The sequence below is a fragment of the Tachyglossus aculeatus genome, chromosome 5, assembly GCF_015852505.1.
Source record: "Tachyglossus aculeatus isolate mTacAcu1 chromosome 5, mTacAcu1.pri, whole genome shotgun sequence".
In the NCBI taxonomy this organism is placed as follows: Eukaryota; Metazoa; Chordata; class Mammalia; order Monotremata; family Tachyglossidae; genus Tachyglossus; species Tachyglossus aculeatus.
Window position 1 is genome coordinate 56,546,959 of NC_052070.1, and position 18,278 is coordinate 56,565,236.

Consider the following 18,278-nt stretch of genomic DNA (forward strand, 5'->3'; position numbering starts at 1 on the left):
CCTATGCTCTGGCAGAGAAGAGCCTCGGCCCTCCCCACTGCTTTCTCAGCTATAAGCAGACCCCTGGGCTGCGCTGATGCCTTGGGGAAGCAGGTTGGCACTTTCCCACAAGCTTCTGCATCTCACCCACCTTAGCCACGCGGGCGAGGCAACAAGCCAAAAGTTTGATCGCTCCTGATGGTGCCACTGATGACGAGGATTTTACTGCATTTGCATTCCCTAGCACCCACCCCCTTCAACATCTTCTCCCACGGTAGATGGGAGCAAAGCCAAGTTTCCTGGAGGCTTACACTGGGGAATTCAGGAAGGTGAAATGAGCAGGAGGGCTGCCTCTCAGTCAGTGTCCACTCGGACAGGGTCCTATGAGAATATCCCTTCAGGCCCCAACTGGGTATTGGAAACAGTCAATCAATTGTATTTATTGAGTACCTACTCTGAGCAGAGAGCTGTACTAATCACTTGGGAGAGTAAAATACAACCCAGTTGGTAGACACATTCCCAGCCCACAACGAGGTCACAGTTTAGAGGGGGAAGCAGTGCTACAGAGGGTCACAAGTGTTTACATAACATTTGCATACAGTTTCTGTTTGCCAGTGTGAAAATGGCCTAGTAGATAAGAGCACAGGCCTGGGAATCAGAGGACCTGGTTCTAATTCCGCTCTGCCACATGACTGCTGGGCAAATTTCACTTAACTTCTGTGAGTCTCAGTTCCCTTATCTGTAAAATGAGGATTAAGACTGAGCTCTGCTTGGGACAGGGAATATGTCCAACCCAATTTGCTTGTATACACCCCAGTGCTTAGTACAGTGTCTGGCAAATAGTAAGTGCTTACAGTTGTTATTAGTAGTAGTATTATTATCATTATCATCTGTTTTTAAGTTACAATACTCTGTTGCTGACTTAAAAGTTGTCATTTCCTGAGCTCTTTCTTTTACACTGTTTCCCTTCCCTCCATCATCACAGCCCCATTGGCCAGTGTCCAATGGAGGGAGGCCCCTCAGACCTCCCAGTGACCCATTGCAGCTGTCTCTCTACCACTCTTTGGTTCTCTCTCTGCCATCTTCTTTTTCATCTATCACCATTGACGTCCAATCTTAGTCAATTGATGGTATTTATTTAGTGCTTCCTGCAGAGCACTGTAATAAGTACTTGGGGGAATACAGTACAATAGAGTGGATAGTATCGATCCCTGCCCACAAGAACCTGACAGTCTAGAAAGGAGCAAGTCACCCTGAAACGATCTGTGGTAAAAAAAACCAACAGATTAAATAACAATAATAGTAATGATGGCATTTGTTAAGTGCTTACTAAGTGCAAAGCACTGTTCTAAGCACTGGGCGATACAAGATCATCAAGTTGTCCCACATGGGGCTCACAGTCTTCATCCCCATTTTACAGGTGAGGTAACTGAATCCCAGAGAAGTGAAGTGATTTGCCCAAGGTCACACAACAGACAAGTGGCAGAGCTGGGATTAGAATCCAGGACCTTCTCATTCCCATGCCTGTGCTTTATCCACTCTAGGCCATGTTGCTTCTCAGTGGAAAAGGATAGGCTAGGAACCTTCATTCTAATGAGACAGCACTGATGTGGACGGGCCTATGAAGAAGTTCTGGGAATTCTCCTTTGTTTCAGAGGAGGAATCTGAGACTCAGAAATCGGTCCTGAGACTCAAAGTCCAAAGTAAGTGAGAGCAGAGCACAGATGACAATTAGTAATGCTTCTGATCTACAGAACTGAGACCTGGATTTCTCTCCCTTACATTTCTGGCTGATCCAAGCTGGGGTCCTGGGCTGCCCCCCAGTCTCCCCACCTCACTCCACTCAGACAGATTTGCTAAAGTCTGCTTCTTCTGAGAAACACACTCCTGCTTCCAAGCTGCTTCCCAGTACACACTCGGCCTGTACTGTCCTTCCTTCACAGATTACCAGCCCCTTTCTGGAATCTCACCTCCTCCAGGAAGTCTTCTCATATTAATTGGAAGAGATAGCGAATTCATCATCGCTCCAGTCTGCCTAAACACTTAACCAGAGCTTGCACCTCATCTTAATCTATTTCTGTATCAATTCCTTGGTTCAGGACTTATCCAGTTGTTTGTATACCCAGTTCTGCTATATTGTACTCTCCCAAGAGTTTAATAGAGTGTTCTGCACACAGTGTGTTCAATATATATGATTTATTGATTGATTAATATTGTTTTCATTACAAAATTTGAATAGAACACAAATGACAAATTAGAAAGCATTCTTACTACTACATGATGTTATTCTGATGCTATTTCTCTCCTCCTCCCTCTACTACCCCCACCCCCACAGTCCTTAAGCTCTCTGTGGGCAGGGATTGTGTCTACCAACTCTCTTGTACAGTGGGTATGGACAACTCACTCAAGGAGTTTGGTGAAGAATGGTAGGATGGAGATGGGACGATTCCCCAAAAGAGTCTTCTTGTTACCTGAGGTTCTTCAGGGCCATCTACCCCTCAATACATCCCTGTCTCCCAAGGATGCCATGGGGATAGTGGAGATCCCAGAGGGGATAGTGGTAAGCTCTCTGGGAAACAGAAATTCCCAAACACCTCCACCTCCTTCTGCTCCCTATTTCAGTTAGCTCCAAAAGCACATTTTGCCTGCAGAAGTCAAGACCATTCAACCGTCCCTGCCACTGTCCCCTAAATGCATTTTCCCACAAAAACTGTGGCCCAGTTGGAAGGACACAGGACTGGAGTCAGGAGACCTAGGTTCTAAGCCCAGATGTGCCACTTGTTCTCTGTGTGACCTTGGCAAGTCACTGCATTTCTCTGGGCCTGTTTCCTCATCTATAAAATTCAATTTCTTTTCTCCCCCTCCTAATTAGACTATGAGTCCCATGTTGGACAGAACTGTAACAGATTTTATCAAATCGGCTCTACCTCAGTGCTTAGTACAGTTTTTAACACATGGTAAGCAATTCACAAATACAATAAAAAAAATTGAGGCACATGGGTGTGGGACAAGGTGGTGGCAGTCACAACCTGGGGCTCTCCCAACATCTCCTGCTTGGTGACAGAGAGAGGCATTTTCATCCCCTCTCTCCTCTGCCTGAACATTTATACAGCAGACTCCGAGGCATATTAAAAGCATGTCCCACAGTGTGGGGAAGGCAGATAAGCGTCTGGCCGTTAGGTTATCGGTGTAAACGGCTCTCATGTCCCAGTGATTTTTGCTGAGAGGAGCAGAGATGGGGAGGATGGGCTGTGAGCATCTCTTGGCCCTTTATCAACCTGTGGGCTTTGTTTCCATCCTCTCTCCCATCAAGGGGCAGGACTAGCCCCCCACAAATCGGTCATGGGATAACAGACCCACCTCTTTTATGGTATTTGTAAGTCACTTACCATGTGTCAGGCACTGTATTAAGCTCTGGGGTAGATACAAGTTAATCAGATTGGACTTAGTCCCTGTCCCACTTTGGGCTCACAATCTTAATCTCCATTTTACAGATGAGGTAACTGAGGCACAGAATAGTGAAGGGACTTGCCCAAGATCATACAGCAAACAAGTGATGGAGCTGCCATTAGAACCTGGATCCTTCTGACTCCCAAGCTTATGCTCTATCCATTAGGCCACACTACACCTCCTCCAGTCTTTCTGGTGCTGTGGCAGAAGACAAACATGAAAGAGATGGCAGTGACTGGTCATCCTTAATGGACTTTTCCGGGACAATTGGAGGGGTCTAGGCTGGGTCCTAAGTGCTTGGGAGAGCACAATAGAGTTGGTAGATACAAATCCTTGCTGTCAAGGAGCTTCCAGTCTAGCAGGAGGGTGAGGTATGTTGGCATAGGCCATAGGCTCCCTGCCCTCCAGCAGGGGTGTTCAGTGCCCCGGCCTGTGGTTGCCAAGGGAACTTTGGGTGCAGTTAGGGAATTACTCCCCAAGGTGAGAGCACTAGTCTCTCCTGCCATCCCCAAGCACTTAGTACAGTGCTCTGCACACGGGAAGCTCTCAATAAATAGCACTGATTGAGTGATCCCCATCTCCTACTCCTCCCTGCATGCTGCCTTGGGAAAGAGAGGAGAAACTGGGAAAGAGGTGTTGGCTGGCTGCTTGAGTCATGGCTCCGTAAATTAATCAACTGTATTTACTGAGTGCTCAGAGCACTGTACTAAGCGCTTGAGAGAATACAGTATAACAGAGCTGGAAGACACACTCTCTGCCCATAATGAGCTTACAGTCTGGAGGAAGAAGTCAAGGGACTTGTCCAAGGTCACGCAGCAAGCAGTTGGCAGAGCCGGGAGTAGAACCCAGGTCCTTTGGAGCCCCTGGTCCGGGCTCTCTCCGTTAGTTATTTAGGATCTTTTAAGGCCAGAGTTGCTGCAGGAAAATACCCTGGTCAATGCTTGACTTCAAGACTCCCCAAAATTTCTTGAATAAAGCATTTAGTCCAGAGTTCTGCACACAGTAAGTGCTCAGCGAATACCATCAATTGATTTCATTGACATATTCATCCCCGCAGTGGCACATGCCAGGCTGTCCCTGGTGCAGAGGCAGAAATGGAGGGGGTCAGTCCACAACCACAGCACGTGCTCCAGCAGCAGCCGTCCGGTCTCCTTGAAGTTCTGTGGGGTCGACGCCGGGCTGCAGCTGTTCTTCTTTGCCCGCTGTGGTGGTGGGAGGTGGGTCAGGATGGAGGCTCCTCCGAGACCCAGTGCGGGGTCCCGAGGAGCCAGCGTGGCGGTCTGGAAGAAAAGAATGCTGAAGGCCCTCGGAGCTGTGATGGAGGGTGGCAGGCCCATGGAGGAGTCTCGCAGCCGTCTGATGAGGTTGGCTGGGGCATGATCAGCTGCGGCTTAAGTTCATGGTAGGCGGCCCACGGTGCAACAGGCAAGCTGGGAGCAATGTCATGACAGCTTCAGTGGAGTGAAGGAGGCACTGGAGCAGGAAAGAACTGTTATTTATAATTTTCCCAATTGCATCCAACTGAAACTCCTTATCACTGGCTTTAAGGAGTTCAATCAACTCTCCTCCTCCTACCTTACCTTGCTGATTTTGTATTACAACCCAGCCATACACTTCACTCCTCTAACTGTACTTTAGTCCCATCTACCTCACTACTGACCCTTTGTCCACATCCTCCTTCTGGCCTGGAACTCCCTTCCCCTTCATATACAACAGACGATTGCTCTCTACACACTCAAAGCTTTCTTACAGAATCACATCTCCAAGAGGCCTTCTTGACTAAACCCTCATTTCCACATCTCCTCCCTTTTGCATCACCCTGCACTTGGATTCATCCCATCCTCAGCCCCACATCACTTCGGTACATAACCATAATGGATTTTAGTGACTGTCTCTCCGCTTCAGATTATAAACTCCTTGTGGTCGGGGAATGTGTCTAATAGCACTATTGTACTGTTTTCTCCCCAGTGCTTAGTATAGTGTTCAAGTGAGGGCTCAATAAATACCCCAGATCGATTGATTGATAATTGTGCCTGGGTACTTGCTATCCAGGCAACTTCTGCCCTTCAAGATTCTGCCAATCTTGAGAGTAGCGGGTAGGGAGGGGTGCCATACATCTGAGCTGTGCTGGTTGTGCTGCTGATTCAGTCCTTTTGAATAGTGGAGCCAGGACATGGTGGGATTCAAGGACCCCCTCCCTCTGGGCATCGTCCTTTGGATCTCAGCAGTGGCACTAGATCTGAATCTAATCTGTTCAGGTTAGGTTTGTGGGTGTATCGTTGTTGCCACTAAACTCTTTTCAAATTATTATTATTATTATTGGTAGTAGTAGCAGTATTTTCCCTCTCACTACTAAGAGCTTCCTGTAGAGAGCATATAAACCAACTCTTTAAACTAAAAAGGGCTGATTTAAACAAAGCTAGCTCCCTCCCATAGAGAGGGGCCTGTGTGATGGTCACAAGGTGTGCAGCTGGGTGCTGGGCAGATGTGTTGAGGAAGTTTTCAGTGTGGCTCCAGGCTCAGTGTGAGGGTTGGGGAGGGTACTAAGTCAGGAATGCCAGGGAGCATTTCCTTTGGGAAGTGCTGCCCCAGGGGAACTTGGGGTAGAATGCATTTCTTGGAATCCAGGAGACCATGACCCCCAGTCCAGGCCTTATGCTTATATCATCATCATCCTCCATTGTGGGCAGGGAATGTGTCTGTTATATTGTTACATTGTACACTCCCAAGTGCTTAATACAGTGCTCTGCACACAATAAGTGTTCAATAAATCTCGTCTTGCCTTATGCTGTAGAGTCATGTCCGCCCCATAGCGACTCCATGGACACATGTCTCCCAGAATGCCCCGCCTCCATCTGTAATCATTCTGGTAGTGGATCCATAGTGTTTTCTTGGTAAAAATATGGAAGTGGTTTACCATTGCCTTCTTCCATGCAGTAAACTTGAGTCTCCGCTCTCGACTCTCTCCCATGCCGCTGCTGCCCAGCACAAGTGAGTTTTGACTTATAGTAGATTGCCTTCCACTCACTAGCTACTGCCCAAGCTAGAAATGGAATGGGTATGCCTCTCCTTGACTCTCCTTCCTGTAGCAGAGACTGATAGAGTACTAGAAACTCTCCAGATTTGATCCTGAGAGGGGGGTTCAATAAATGTGATTGACTAAATGACTGATCATCATCATCACTGGGGTAGTTGTTAAGCATTTACTATGTGTCATGGCCTGAGGTAGGCTCAATATAATCAGATCAGACAAAGTCTCTTTCTGACCTGGGGCTCCCTTTCTGACCTGGGGCTCACAGTCTAAGGGAGAAGGAGAACAAGTATTTATTTAATCCCCATTTTACAGATGAGGTAATTGAAGCACAGAGAGGCCAAGTGATCACACAGCAGAGCTGGGGCTAATCAATCCATCAGTGATATTTAAGGAGCACTTTGTGCAGAGTGTTGTACCAATGTCTTCGGTGAATACTATACATTTGGTAGACATGATCTCTACTGTTGAAGAGTTTGAAATCTAGTTGGGGAGATAGAAACTAAAAGACATCACTTGTCAAGGAAGCAACTGAGTATAAGAATATGGATGTAAGTGCTGAGGGAATAAAGATGGTGGAGAGGAGAGTACTTAAGTGCATAGTGGGTGGGACCAAGTGCACGGGTGAGGCAGTAAGGAGGAAAAATAGGGTGGGTGTATGAGAACTTGGTCTGAGAAGGCTTCCTGGAGGAGATGTGATTTCAGTAGGGCTTGGGCCACTTGATTGAGTCCCAATCTCTTTCCACAAGTCCCCTCTGAAGCTTGAACACTTGAAGATTTGCTTCTTCTCTGCCACCACCCTGCAGGGTGGGTGAATACCCAGAGCTGCTGAGAGAGGTCTGTAGGACCCCCACATTCTGCTCTGGAAAAATGGAACAGAAACTCCCTTCTTCTAGGACCATTGGGGTTACACCCTGTATAATGCCATGCCTTTGTCTCTTATTGTGTGCTTCCCAGCTCCAGTACAGGGCCAGGGAAACAGTAGGAGTTCACTGTAGTTACCACAGAGAATAATGACATTAAAGAATCTCACCACAGCAACAAGCAGCGTGGCTCAGTGGAAAGAGCAAGGGCTTTGGAGTCAGAGGTCATGGGTTCAAATTCCAGCTCCACCAATTGCCAGCTGTGTGACTTTGGGCAAGTCACTTAACTTCTCTGTGTCTCAGTTACCTCATCTGTAAAATGGGGATTAAGACTGTGAGCCCCCCGTGGCACAACCTGATCACCTTGTACCCTCCCCAGCGCTTAGAACAGTGCTCTGCACATAGTAAGCACTTAATAAATGCTATTATTATTATTATTATTATCCACTACTACCCACTCAGTGCTCTTTCCTCCTCCCAAATCAACCTTCTTCCTAAACCACCCTCTCCCCTCCCTAGCCTCCAATCCCTGCAAATGCTCTTCCCTTGGTCTGGAGTTTTCTCCCTGTTGTAATCTTTTTTTTTAATGGTATTTGTTAAGCACTTACTATGTACCAGGCACTGTAGTAAGCACTGGGGTAGATACAAGGTAATCAGATCGGTCAGGAGCCATGTCCCATGTGGGGCTCACGGTTAATCTCCATTTTACAGATGAGGTAATTGGGTCATAGAAAAGTTAAGTGACTTGCTCAAGGTCACACAGAAGACAAGTGGTGGAGTATGGATTAGAACCCAGGTCCTTCTGACTCCTAGGCTTGTGCTCTATCCACTAGGCAATACTGTTTCCCAGGATATCCTGAAGGCTACGGCTCTCTCCATCTTCAGAAGTCTCTGAAATCCTACTTCCTCCATGAGGCTTTCCCTGATTCATTCCCACCATTCCAGGGCATATCAAACCAACAACCACTCTTAGCACTTAGGTATATAAAGCAATCTTTAGCACTTAGGCATATATCGATTTTCCAACTCCGTGCATTTACTCACCTATTCATCTTTCCACACTCAAGCCATTACCAAGTTTAGCTCTGTTGTTTGTCCTAGTGGAAAGATTTCATGCCTGGGAAGCAGAGGACCTGGATTCTAATCCCAGCTCTACCACCTGACTACTGTTTGACCTTGGGCAACTCACTTAACATCTCTGGGCCTCGGTTTCCACATATCTGAAATGGGGATTAAGACTGTGAGCTTTATGTGGAGCAAGGACTGTGTCCAACCTTATTAACTGGTATCTACCTCAGCATTTAGTACAATGCTTGGCACATAGTAAGCGCTTAACATATACTCTTTTAAAAAAAGAAAAAGGAACAGGACTTGTTAAGACCTGAGTTCTAGTCCTGTCTGCTGCGTTTCCTTGGGCATATAGCTTTGTTTCTCTGTACCTGTTTCATCATCTGCAAAATGGGAATAAAATACCTGTTCCCTTTCCCCCTTAAACTTAGAGCCCCATGTGGGACTGGGGCTGTATCCAACCTCATATTGACTCCAGAGCTTGGCACAGAGTAAGAATTTAATGAATACCGTCATAATTTTAAATACCTGCCTTGTTATGTACACAAGTAGAGACTCTGTAAATTTTACTAATTGATCCACCCCAGCAGCCAACTTCTCCCGCTGTATGCCCTGCTTGACCCCCTAAACCTCTGCCCTTCTCTGCCTCAATTTGGTCCTTGGACAGGTCCACAAAGAGAAAAATGAGAGCAAATGACTACTTTCTAAAGTTCCAACCAAGCCTGCCCATTTTCTCTCCCAGTCACGTCCACTTGGCAGGAGTCACAGCCCAGGATGCAGTCACTCTTTGCTTTTCTGCCCGTCCTTCTGGGCAGAATTAAGAGGTTAGTGCTGAGTATGGTGCTCTGTACATAGTAAGCACTTAATAAACACCATGGATTGATTAACGGACTGAGAACCTCACAGGCCTTTCTCCTAGCAAGCTGTTCCTGGCCTATGGGGAACTCCAAGGAGCTCAGGAAAGGGAGACATCAGATCAGATCTGGTAGGTGTGTGGGGTTCTCTCCCCAACAGCACCCCCAGATTCCCCAACCCCCTGTGCCCCTACCCCCGTGCCCTCCGACCCCCTGCCCATCCTAGGGAAGCTCTCAGCCTCATACCAGTTAGAAGTCAGGCAATCCTATGCTCTGCCTAGTGATTATTACCCACCCTCGCGGGAGCACTGAATTAAAAGAAATATTTTATGATCCTACGCTTCGTTATGTTTTATTAAAAGCAGACGCGCCGGCCTCTCCAGTCACAAGCATCAGGCCCGAGGCCAGAACTACTCCCTCCCCTCTGCCACCATGCTGACAGGATCGCCTGAGCTCTGCCGCCAACACCCAGCTACTGCACAGCGCATCCGATGGTGCCCGTTGTGTTTTTCTGAAGCATCGCTCTGTGCCTTGTCTCCCCACTTCTCAAAAACCTCCAGTGGTTGCTCCTCCACCTCCACATCAACCAGAAACTCCTCATTATCCACTTTAAGACAATCAATCAGCTCCCTACCTCCAACCCCACCTTGCTAACCTCCCACTCGAACCCAATCCGGATACTTTGCTCTTCAAGTGCCAACCTGCTTGCTCACTGTTCATCACTATTATCTCTCTCGGCATCAACCTCTTATTCACACCCCACCTCCTGCCTGGATCTCCCTCCCTATTAATATTCAACATATCACTACTCTCCCCATGGTCAAAACTGTACTAAGATCATATCTTCTCCAGGAAGCCTTCCTTCTTTTCTCCCCACCCTATTTTCCTTCCCTTCTGTATCACCCTTACACTTGAATTTGTATCCCCTAAGCACTTAGGTACTCATCCCATCCCATTCGCTTGACAGCACTTATGAACACATTTATATTCGGTTTCTTTCCCTACCTGCAATTCTTTTTTAATGTCTGTCTCCCCCAGCAAATTGTAAACTTGAGGGGAGGGATTGTTTCTACTCACTTTTTTGTACTGAACTCTCCCAAGCACTTAATACAGGGCTCTGTGCACAGTAGGATTCAGTAAATACTATTCATTGATAGATCAGGTTGCATGTGCACAGGGGGTGGGGGGTGGCAGTTACAGAAGCAGCGTGGCCTAGTGGATATAGCACGGGCCTGGGGTGTCAGAAGGACTGGGTTCTAATCCTGGCTCTGCCACTTGTCTGCTGGGTGAACTTGGGTAGGTCACTTAATTTCTCTGTGCTTCAGTTCCCTCATCTGTAAAATGGGACTGAAGACTGTGAGCCCTATGTGGAACAGGGGCTGTGTCCAACCAGATTACCTTGTATCTACCACATTGCTTAGAAACGAGTCTGGTACATAGTAAGCACTTAACAAATATCATTAAAAAAAAACCCTCCCCTTGATTACCCATTAGCCTCTCTCTCTCTCCAGCCAAAGAGATTTTGGATCTGAGAACCTGGTTTCCCTCCCAGTTGCTATCTGTGAACTGGTGGCAAGAATTTATTCCTTAGCTCTGCTTCTCCCAAGTCCCATTCCATCCCTGTCAGGGAGGAGAACCAAATCAGCATCAGACATGGTTCAACCTTCACTAGCCTCTCCCGAGTCATCCTTTAGCCAGTCAGTCAGTCAATCACATTTCCTGAGCACTTACTGTGTGCAGAGGACTGTACTAAGTGCTTGGATGAGTACAATGCTACAATGTATAAGAGACATTCCATGCCCACAGAGACCCCTTGGCACTTAGTACCAGGGTTGGGTTTAAAATGCTTCCAGTTAAAAGCTAACTTCAGGTCCCTTCTTACAGCTCACTAGTCTCATTCCCCAGATCAGAGCCTCCCTAGACTTCCAGTCTTCATGGATGATTTAGTCTGCTGTGCCACCAGCACAGGTCAGCTGTCCAGGGCATAGGAGGAGTTCTAGCTAAGCTCTCCTGGACAGCTGGCAGGAGTCTGAGGTTGGTAAGGGGAGAGCGGCTCCATGAAAAAGCAAAGCAGGGAATCCTCTTATTCTTGAGGGAATACCAGCTACTGGCAAAGAATCTTAGTGGGGGTGGGGAGTATCTTGGGAGAGTTCTCTTGACTCCACCAAACGGGACTCCAGAGATGGCAGGATTAGCTCTGATCGCAGCTGATGGGACCAGAAGCTTAAGAAGCATTGGTGGCAGGCTGCCAGCTGAGTATTGATAGGCAGCCATATCTGGCAGGGGTTGGGAGACAGAAAGGTATTAATTACCAGTTATTCCTCAGCGGTGGGGAGATGGATAGAGATTAAGGGGACGGGTATGTGCATCCGTTCTGTAGCAGCTGAGAAGTAACAGTAAATCAGCATTATGAATCGATGCTGTAAGAAGGAGATATGTTTTAATCTTATTAGTGGTTCAGTATTACAGAGAGAACTGGGGATTATTCATCATCAGGAGTAAATCGGAGGGAAGAGGGAGCTTCGAATTAGGGACTGGACTTTGTTGGTCAGCAGGGAGTGCAGCATTGGGTGTTGGTCAGGAGGAGGAGGGAATGGCAGGAGGACGAGAGGCAGGATGAAGATGTGTGGAAGGGGAAGATGGGTGAGGGAAGGAGCCAGGTGGGAGCAGGGAGGGAGTGTGGAGGGAAGAGGAAGGTGGGAAAGACTGGAGGGAGAGGACACTGGAAGCCAGGGTGTGGTGGAGGTGTGGAGGCCAAAGGAGGTAGTGGAGGCCTTGGCTTCTGCTCTCTGCCCACAAAGGCAGAGGTAGTCAGTGCCACCAAGCTGCCCGGGACAATTGTCATTTTCTTCTTGGCATTGGGAAAAGGAAAGGGGTATGTGATATGCCCAGAAGGTCCAGGAGCAAGAGCCTGCTGATCACGGTGTAGGATCCAACCCTTTGTGCACAAACACAAACTCTGTCTCTCTGTCTCTCTGTCTCTCTGTCTCTCTCTCTCTCTCACACACACACACACACACACACACACACACACACACCCTCTTCCCAACACCTGTCTTACTAATAAAGCCGGTCAGTAGAATGAAGCAGATCATTATTATCATTATTACTATTATTATTAGTTAAGTGCTTATTACGTGCCAAGCAGTGTACTAAGTGTTGGGTTAGGTACAAGCTAATCAGGTCAGACATAGTTCCTGTCCCAAGTGGAGATCATAGTCTAAATAGGAAGTATAACAGGTATTAAATCCCCATTTCACAGATGATGAAACTGGGGCAAAGAGAAGTGACTGGTCCAAGGTCACACAGCAAAATGGCAAAGATTCTAGTCCTGTGCTCTTTCCACTAGGCCACATCACTGGAAATAGAAAAGAAGATTTAACTTTAGATCCTGGAAATGAAGTTTCAGAGAAACAGTTTCCCTTCCTGCTCTCCAAACCAGCAGAACCTGCAAGCTTGGAAGTGGCTAGAGGTGATAGAATAGACAGTGGGGAAGGAATCTGGAATCACCCATCCTCCAGCAGCCACTGAGAGTGGAACTTGGAGTCGAGGGAAAAAATGTTAGAAGGGGGAAGGAAACTGGTAAATCTATGAAGAACCAACCTGCAGTAAACCTGACCTCCTAAAACTGTCAATTAGTCAATCATATTTATTGAGTGTTTACTGTGTGCAGAGAACTGTACTTGGGAGAGTACAATACAACAAAATAACAGACACATTCCCTGCCCACAATGAGTTGTCCAGAGAGGGACAGACATTAATACAAATAAATTACAGATATGTATATAAGTGGTATGGAGCTGGGAGCAGGAATGAATAAAGGAAGCAAGTCAGGGTGGTGCAGAAGGGACTCTGTGTCTGTATTTCTCAGGAGAAATGCCCTGACTTCCAGTAGGGGTGGCTTTTTGTTTTTTTGTTTGTTGTATTTTGTTCTACTTCTGACAGCCTCTGAAAGGCACATGGGCAGTTTGGATAAGTCTCTCGGGAGTAGATCAGTCAATCATATTTATTGAGCACTTACTGTGTGCAGAGCACTGTACTAAGTGATTGGGAGAGTACAATACAATAGGGTTGGTAGACACATTCCCTGCCCACAATGACCTATAGTCTAGAAGGGGAGAATGGAGAGTCTCTACCTTCGTCTGTGAAGGAAAATTGGGCTATGGTCTGAGGCAGGCTTTCTGACCTCTTTGCTCTCACCTGCTCCTGAGTCAGGAATGTGAGGAGAGCATTGCTGCTTTTGAAGAAAGATGGGGAAGCCCCTCTCTACATCAAAAAGCAGGACTGGAGAATTCCTCTTTGCTCCTTTTAGTAAGGGGTGAAGGGCTGCCATCCAAATGAACATCATGAATGTGCTGAATTTATCTCCTTTTCTCTCTGCATTGCAATGCAGAAAACAAACAATTTTGGCAGCTCAATTATAAGACTTCAGCTCACGTAAAATGCATGGTTAAGGTTCAGGAGAAAGCTCCTCACCATTGAGGAAATGATCATTTTCTCATTAGTGCTTCAATTCCACTGCCAGCTAGTAGTAGTAGTAGTAGTAGTAGTAGTTATGGTATTTATTGAGTGCCTACTGAATGCCGTTAGTCAATCAGTGGTATTTACTGGGTGCTTATTATGTGTAGAGAACAGTACTAAGTGCTTGAAGAGTACAATACAATCGAATTTAATGGCATGTTCCCTGCCATCAATGAGCTTATAGTCTAGAGGGACTTAATACAATGCAATGCACTTTATTAGATGCCTGGAAAAGTACAACAGGAACATCAGATGCCCCTGCCCCCTGGGAGCTTCCTCTCTGATGGGGTGGCAGATGTTAAAACATTTTTCAATGTAATTAGAATAAATTGACTATTCAATCAAAGTATACTTTCTTTTTCTCCTCTTTTACCTCCTTCTCTTCTCTCTTCTTATTTACCTCTCCCTCATCCCCGCAGCACTTCTACAATATATACAATGTATTCATCTATTTCTATAAATGCCTGCCTCCCCCTCTAGACTGTAAGCTCCTTGTGGGCAGGGAATGTGTCTACCAACTCTGCTAGTTGTACTCTCCCAAGCACTTATTACAGAGCTCTGCACACAGTAACCTCTCAGTTGATTGATTGATTGATTTTTCCTTACCTTCCTCCTCTTCCCTTTCCCCCTCTTCCCTGCTCCTTCCCACCTTACACCCATTCACCGGGAGAAGCAAAATGACCTAGTGGAAAGATTCAGGACTGAGAGTGAGAAGATCTGGTTCCAATCTTGGCTGTGCAATATGCTTGCTGGGTGCCAGATATTCAGCTCCTCTGTTATTCAGTTTCTCCATCTGTAAAATGGAGATGAAATACCTGTTCTCCTTTCCTTTTAAATTGTGAGCTTCATTTGAGCCAGGGACTGTCTGATCTGACCATATCATCTCTACCTCAGGACTTAGCACAGTGCTTGGCAATCATTCAATCAATCATATTTATTGAGCACATACAGCTTGCAGGGCACTGAACTAAACACAATAAAACAATATCCAATATAACAGAGTTGGTAGACCTAGGGCATGTAGTAAGTGGTAACAAATATCACAGTTTATAAAGGGTGTAGAGAGGGTTGGCTTACAGGGTCCATGTTGCACCCAGGACTCCCAGCAACCTTTGTGGGCAATCAGTCATCTTCTCAGGTCTCTGTCCATCTTCTCAACTTCTCAATACCCTTCTGGCTACGATGCAGCTAATAGTAAATGCTCCATAAATACCACTGATTTATAGCTTGTTTGATCAAGCTAAGTCAGAGCTCCAGAAGCACCAGACTAATGGTTAGAGCACAGGCCTCAGTTTCAGAAGGACTTGGGTTCTAAACTGGGCTCTCCCACTTGTCTGCTGGGTGACCTTGAGTCAATCACTTCACTTCTATGTACCTCAGTCACCTCATCTGTATAGTGGGGATTAAGACTGTGAGCTCCATGTGGGACATGGACTGTGCCCAGCCTGATAACCTCGTATCTATCTGAGACTTAGTAAGTGCTCGACAAATGCCACTGAAAAAAAACTCCAGGCATGGAGGAGAACAGCCTCCAAATCCCACTTGGTCTCTGACTTCCAGCATGGGTGAGGCCTGTCTGATCTTGTCTGACCAGATTGATTGTGGGCAAGGAACATGTCTACCAACTCTGTTGAATTGTACTTTCCTAAGCTCCTACTACAGTGTTCTGCACACAGTAAGCGCTCAATAAATGCATTTGATAACGATGATGATGACGATGAAGCTGAGAGTTCCTGCTAAAGCTGCCTGTGGGTCAATTCGTCGTGGGGATTTGGAAGTTAAGTGGATCTTTTCCCGCCAGTGCAGACACTGAAGGGGAAACCCGAAGGGCCTACAGCAAGTCAGAAGGAAGTGAGAATCAAGAGAAACCAGAATCCTGGGTACCAGTTCCCTAACTACTGAGCATAACAACCACTCACCCAGCCTCCTAGAGAGCTGGGTGCTCTATGTACATAGTAACATCTGCCATTTGGTTTTGTTCTCTGTCTCCCCCTTTTAGACTGTGAGCCCACTGTTGGGTAGGGACTGTCTCTATATGTTGCCAAATTGAACTTCCCAAGCGCTTAGTACATAGCTCTGCACATAGTAAGCGCTCAATAAATACGATTGATGATGATGATGATGATTTCTAATCATAGTAATAGCAGTCATAAGAATGATATTGTTAAGTGCTCACTCTGTGTCAAGCACTAGGGAAGATCCAGTATTATCAGAACGGATTCAGTCCCTTCCCACAGAGCACTCATGGTTCACGTAGGAGGGAGAACAGATATTCAACCCGCATTCACAGATGAGTAACTGAGGTCCAGAGAAGTGAAGTGAGCTGCCCATGGTCACACAGCAAGCAGGTGGTAGGGCCAGTATTAGAACTTCGAGGCCCATGCTCTTTCCACTAGGCCACTCTACTTCCTACTGCCAGAAAGACCAGCTAAGCCTGTGACTGTGAAGGCTGGACATCCCTATAATGGGCTGTAAGCTCCTTGTGGGCAGGACACGTGTTTACTGACTCAACTGTATTGTCCTCTCGCAAACACCTAGTTCAGTCCTCAGCCCACATTAGGCACTCAATTAATACCACTGATTGAAGATTTGCAAAATCTCCTTCCTTGGAAGGTTTTAAATATGAGACTGACCAACTGACAACTGCTATGTGTTCGCGGTAGATGAGGTGAGATACTGTGGGCGGAAAGGAGGGAGTCCCTGTGGCCCTTAGAAAGTCCAGGCAGCTGGGTTGGACCACTTTGGAGGTCTGTGGTCAAATGTCCAGTGTCCTGGAATAGCCTACATTTTCTCCAAGCGGCTGGGGGGGCAGGAATGGTCAGTGGCCAATGGATACTGAAGTCCCACTTCACCAGGCCTCTGTCACCATCTCTGTCCCTGTGACATTATATCATGTGTCACCAGTCCCCTGGAATCTCCACCCAATTCCCACCCCTGGAAGTCCCACCACTGGGAGCTCCTCCCAATGCCCACATATTGTGAAACTTCTCCTGGGCCTCTTGGTGAAAATAGCATGGCCGGTCTCCAGTCCAAGGGTTTTGTGATGCTCAGGATGATGGGAAGTTTTTCTCCATTCTCTCTGGTGAGCTAAAATCAACCAAGCTTGCCCAGCCCCTACCTTTGGGCAAGGAGTAGGTGAGCCAGTGCAGCCTATAATTTCATTTGATTAAAAAATATGAAAAACCCAGTGAAGATTTAATTTCTCAACCCCTCCCACCACCACCAAAAAAAAAAAAAAAAATTGTGCCAGAAAGCTGCTGACATGAGCACTATCTCAGTGCTGCATTAAGGAATTTCAGCAATCCCTCTATGACAGCATTCTCAGAAAAGTGCCCAGTCATCATTTCTGTCCCGTCTCAATGACCTAACGTCCCCTTTGCCCTTCCCTCCAGCCTGGCGTATGTTGTTTAGACAGTGAGGCTCTGACAAGGGTCTTCACGTTCTGAGGAGGTATGTGATGGGAGGTTAGTGCCTTAATATGGTTTTGCCAGGGAGAGAATTGGGCTTTAAAATTTCAACCTGAAATTAATGGATTCTCTCTCTCTCTCTCTCTCTCTCTCTCTCTCTCTCTCTCTCTCTCACTCTCTCCCTCTCTCTCTCTCACTCTCATTCTATTTGGTCTCTGGATACAAACCACTTTGGGAAACAATTAAGGGAAGACATAAATCAGTCTTCTCTAAAAAGCCTGGATGGGCTCTGTAACATGCTGAGAATTAGCAAATCTACAATAAGAAGAAGATTGAGGATGTGCAGATGGGGAGTTGGCTGGCAAGGGCTTTGGGTCTCAACTGCTCTGTGACCGGTTTCTGTGTGGATGAGGTGAAAAGTTCGTTACCTGCTCCTCTCTGCAAGGACCTTAACCTCTAGAGTGCCCATGTAGGGGGCAACTGAGATGGTGGCTTTTAGGACAGCAATGTGACAGTGAACACGGGCAGGACATGAACTCAAACTGGGAGCCTGAGGGTGTTTGGACAGTGAAAGAAGACAAAGCAGACACCTCAGAAATTGGGGGATCCAGCTGAAATCTCTCCAGGTTGTACACCATAGAGCCAACCACCCCTCCAAACCCCACTACCCACCTAAATAGAGTTGCCGATTCTAAGAATCAGAGAAGTTATTATATTTTAGCTAATTCCAGGCTGTTCCTGGATGATTTACAATCCTACTTTTCTATCATCCAATCTTATGGTGCCTCTTATCAGAGACATAAGTGTTTAGACAAACACATTAGGCTAAAACCAGATTGTACACAGGACACTGGAGATGAGAGCAGGATCCTTTCAATAAACATTTACTGGTTTATTCTTCTCTGCAGTTACATCCTGTAATAGTGTGTAAACAGTTACATGACTCTGCCAGCACCGTGATTTCCTATTTCCTATTCAAGGAGAGCAAAGCACACTCTAAGGGATTGTTTGGGGATGTTTGCAATGCTCCAGGAGTGGAGGTTGGGCCAGGGGGCATGTGGTGCACTAGAGAAACTGAGGTATTGAAGTATCCTAAGCCCGGAAA

At 46.6% G+C, this 18,278-nt stretch overlaps 1 protein-coding gene and 1 non-coding gene across 2 annotated transcripts in view; one reads left to right on the forward strand and one right to left on the reverse strand.

The window, feature by feature from the left end:
- The window catches only part of IGSF21 (immunoglobin superfamily member 21), a 386,505-nt gene that overhangs the window by 20,698 nt on the left and 347,529 nt on the right, over positions 1–18,278 (forward strand). The window lies entirely within an intron of this gene.
- Positions 6,431–6,568, reverse strand: LOC119929328. Its single transcript, XR_005451457.1, has one exon. It is a non-coding gene; the product is annotated as a small nucleolar RNA SNORA7 (small nucleolar RNA).